This window comes from Theobroma cacao, chromosome 2, assembly GCF_000208745.1.
Source record: "Theobroma cacao cultivar B97-61/B2 chromosome 2, Criollo_cocoa_genome_V2, whole genome shotgun sequence".
In the NCBI taxonomy this organism is placed as follows: Eukaryota; Viridiplantae; Streptophyta; class Magnoliopsida; order Malvales; family Malvaceae; genus Theobroma; species Theobroma cacao.
The window spans coordinates 24,887,929-24,892,700 of NC_030851.1; the positions used below are offsets into that span (position 1 = coordinate 24,887,929).

General features: G+C 40.6%; 1 pseudogene; it reads right to left on the bottom strand.

Annotated features, from left to right (window-relative positions):
• Positions 1,126-3,462, bottom strand: LOC108660680 (annotated as a pseudogene).

Below are 4,772 nucleotides of genomic sequence, written 5' to 3' on the forward strand. Positions count from 1 at the left end.
TTTTTGATGCTCCGCCTTGATCTGTTGGCATGTGAGACATTTCGCTACAAACTCTGCTATGTCTCGTTTCATACCCGCCCACCAATAACTTTCTTTAATAGTCCGATACATCTTGGTGCTTTCGGGTTGTAAAGCATAGGCGGAAGAATGAGCTTCCTCCAAAATAGCTCATCTCAACTGATCATCCTTAGGGACACAAATTCGGTCTTTAAGCATTAAAGTACCATCATCGCTGAGTCTAAACTCACTAGTTTCTCCATCTTGCAGCTTTTGAACTTCCTGTTTCAACCAATCATCAGATTTCTGCAATTCTGTGATCTGATTCAATAATGAAGGTCTCACAACGAAACTAGCAAGTAGGGTTCCATCCTCACCATTATTCAACTGGATCCCTAGAGATTTCATCTCAAGTAATATAAAAAAATAAGAACTCCGAAGTGTTGCTAACGACAATGAAGATTTACGACTTAAGGCATCCGCTACCACATTTGCCTTTCTCGGATGATAATCAATCACCAAGTCGTAATCCTTAATCAACTCCAACCATTGTCTCTATCTCAAATTAAGCTCTTTCTAGGTGAGCAAATATTTCAAGCTTTTATGCTCAGTAAAAATCCGACAACGCTCACCATATAAATAATGTCTCCAAATCTTCAATGCGAAGACTACTGCTACTAACTCCAAGTCATGAGTAGGGTAATTCGTCTCGTGCTTCTTCAACTGTCGGGAAGCATAAGCTATTACTTTTTCATCTTGCATCAATACGCACCCTAATCCCAACTTAGATGCATCACTATATACCATAAATTCTTTTCCATTAACAGGAAGTGTTAAGACGGGAGCGGAGGTTAACCGGTTCTTTAGCTCCTGAAATCGATTTTCACAAACATCATCCCACTCATACTTAACTCCTTTACGAGTCAAACGAGTCAGAAGAGATGCTATCAAAGAAAATCCCTGAATAAATCTCCGGTAATAACCAGCTAAGCCAAGGAAACTACGAATCTCAGTTACCGTTCTTGGTTGCTCCCATTGTAAGATTGCCTCAATCTTCTTGGGATAGACATAAATTCCAGCTCCAGACACCACATGTCCCAAGAAAACCACTTCCTTCAACCAGAATTCACATTTAGAGAACTTGGCATAGAGTTGTCTCTTGCGCAAAGTTGGCAACACAATGCACAAATGGACAGCATGTTCATCATCATTCTTCGAATAAACAAGGATGTCATCTATGAATACTATCACAAACTTATCCAAGTATGGATGTAACACCTTGTTCATAAGATCCATAAAAACTGCCGGGGCATTAGTCAAACCAAACGGCATCACCAAAACTCATAATGCCCATAACGCATCCTGAAAGCAGTCTTGGGTACATCCTGCTCCTTAATCCTCAACTGATAGTACCCAGATCTCAAATCAATCTTAGAGAATACCATAGCACCTCGTAATTGATCAAAAAGATCATCTATCCGGGGTAAAGGATATTTATTCTTGATGGTCACTCGGTTCAGCTGACGGTAATCAATACACAATCGAAGAGTGCCATCCTTCTTCTTGACAAATAGAACTGGTGCTCCCTAAGGAGAAATGCTAGGGCGAATGAAACCTTTATCCACTAAATCTTGCAACTGGACTTTTAGTTCCTTCAACTCTGCCGGAGCCATTCTATATGGAGGGATAGAATAAGTGCGGTACTCGGAAGTAAATCAATAGGGAACTCAAGCTCTCGATCAGGAGGCAGTCCCGGTAAATCATCAGAAAATACATCAGAAAACTCACTTACTATTAAGATATCCTCTAACTTAGGTTCCCCCTTTGAAGTATCAATCACGTATGCCAAATAAGTCAGATACCTTTTTTGCACTAATTTCGAAGCTTTGATGGCCGAGATTACACAGGACGGTAATACTCGACGTTCCCCTACAAACGCAATCTCTGCTCCCTCCGAATTTCGAAGAACAACTTCCTTTCGAAAACAATCCACGTTCGCCTGATGTGCAGTTAACCAGTCCATACCCAATATTAGATCAAAATCCAGGATCTCTAGAGGGATTAAGTCCCCCCTAAATTCTTCCTCGCCTACCCTTACCCCACAATCTCTATAACAATTGTTTCTAACTAGCTTTTCTCCTAAAGGGGTGTGAATTATAATTTTTTCCTCTAATGGTGACAGGTTTCTATCAGCAATTGATGCAAATGTGGTGCTCACATAAGACCTATCTGAGCCAGAATCTATCAAAATATAAGCATCTTTATCAAATAAAGACATAGTACCTGTCACTCCTCCAAGTTAGACCCCTACCTCATCTTCCGTCACAACGAAAACTCTTGTCGAGGTACAAGTCTGTGGTCTCGAAGGTGGATGTGCCGGGGTATTACTCTCCACACCGGACCGTATGGCCACTCCCTGTCTCGATGGCAACCCAGAAGAATCTCTCCTCTGCATATCAGTGCGAGCTGGTGAAGATGATGCAACTACCGTGGCTCGTCCTAACCGTGGGCAATTACTCCTAATATGACCCGTCTGTCCACATTGGAAACATCTTGTTGGCCCTCTACATAGCCCACTATGATAATTCTCACAATTTTTGCATCGGTCAGAACCTCCAAAACTCTTCCCAAAATCATTCATAGCAGATCTGCTAAACCTTGAAGGTCTCTATTGTGATGGTGGAAATGGAGGTCGAGGAGATGTCACGAAAACAGAAGTAGTACTCCCTGAAATCGTGAGTCCTTGCCTCTTTTTACTGGTTGACTAGAAGACATACCAGGATTCCTCCTTTTTGCAAACTCAGTCCGAATCCTCCTATTTTCAGTTGCTAATTTCTCAGCCCGTAAAGCCATCTGTACCACCTCCTTATGTGGCTCCCTACTAGTCACTGTCATCCGCTTTCTAATCTCATTACGGAGCCCTTCCTCGAAATAACTAGCCTGATCTTGCTCAGATTTCACTAGATCCGACACATATAACATCAACTCGTTAAAACGAGTCTCGTACTCCTCTACAGTTAGATTCCCTTATTTCAAACTCAGAAATTCTCTCTTCTTTTCTTTATGATGAAAACAAGTGAAATACTGACCATCGAATTCCCTGAGAAAATCAGACCACGTCTGAGGAGTAGTGGAACGGGACTTCACTGAATTCCACCAAGTACGAGCCCTCTTCTCTAATAATCTCGTAGCCACCATCAGCTTCATGTCTAATCTCATATAAGAGAGAGTCTCTGAAACTTGATTAATCCAGTCCTTTGCCACAGTGGCATCCAACTTACACGCGAAAGATACACAACCGAGCTGTCTAGCCTCTTTTAGCTTCTTGGAAATGGATACATCCTGTACCGGTGGTGGAACTAAAGGAGTAACTGGTGGTACTATAGGTGGAACTTGACCAATCTGAGCTCCACCAGCCATTGCGGTAAAGAAAGCTGCCAATGCCTGTGCTACCTCAGTAGGCATGGCGGGAATACTAGTAAGTGGCGGAGGAGGTGGAGGATGTGGAGGACTATCGACCTGCTCAGCAGCAGGTGCTGCCCGAATGGTAGACGCGGTCAATTCTTCCCCTACTGCATCTAGCTGACGACATTGGGAACGATCTTTTCCCCTCCTAACCGATCTAGTGAGAGGTGGGCGTCCGCGTTGAGGAGGCATAATAGTCTATAAGAGAAAACGAGCAAGCTTAGGGAACCTTAGGCTCTATATGAAAATGCATGCATTCCATTCAACCTAACCTAACTTAATCCGGGACCGCACTGATACTGTAAATTTTTAAAACCACTTTAAAACCAAAAACTCTTATCTTTAAAACCAAAAGCTTTGATACCAATCGAATTGTCATGACCCAGAACCTCCCTCAAGCCCATGACAATCGCCGCGATGTCCCGATTGACACTCATTATCCGAAATGCCAATCGGAACCCCGCAAGACTTACATATCAATTTCTTTCCTTTCCTGTGAGCAATCGTTGTTAAATATCAAGTTTTTAGAGAATATACACTATTTTAGATCAAAAACAATCAAAATAAAATTTTCGCCACACAAGGGTATTTTGGTCATTTTTTCTCAAAAATTTCGAAACTGGCTAAAACGTAATATACAAGTACAAAACACATAATTCATATTCAAAATGAGTTTAAAAGTCTAAAATCTTCATTTAAAATGAAATTACAGTTATTTGAATATAATAAGAAAATAAAAAAAATATTAAGGGAAATATTCTATTTTCTTATAAACAATATTTATAGAGTTATACGTGAATAATTTTTATAGCGTAAAAGCTAAATAAATTTATACATACTGAAATACAGTAAGCCAAAATATTTAATTTAATTTACAATAACAAGAGGGCCCCCGAATAAACAAAAGTAAAGAGGACTGTGAACCTACGATTTGAAAAATGCAGATCCAATGGTAGTCCTCGATGAGATCAGCTATCTACAGTCTATACTGAACCTGAAATGGGTGGAAAGGAGGGTGGTGAGATTATAAAATCCCAATGAGTAAACAAACATCATCATAAACATCTAGAGTTGAGTACATGGAGACAATAAAGTAAATCATCATAAACTGGGTTATAGCATTAGAACACATTTTGTTCAAAACACGTAAAGAGGCTTATGAATCTCATAAAAATCTAGGCTTGTGCCATAAATCCATTCTCGGGGACACCTTGGCCGAGGCATCCTACCGAGACCGCCAAGGCTATTAAAATTCACATTTCACATAAATCATGTTTTTGTTTTGAAAACATAGCCGTTCCTTGGCGTTG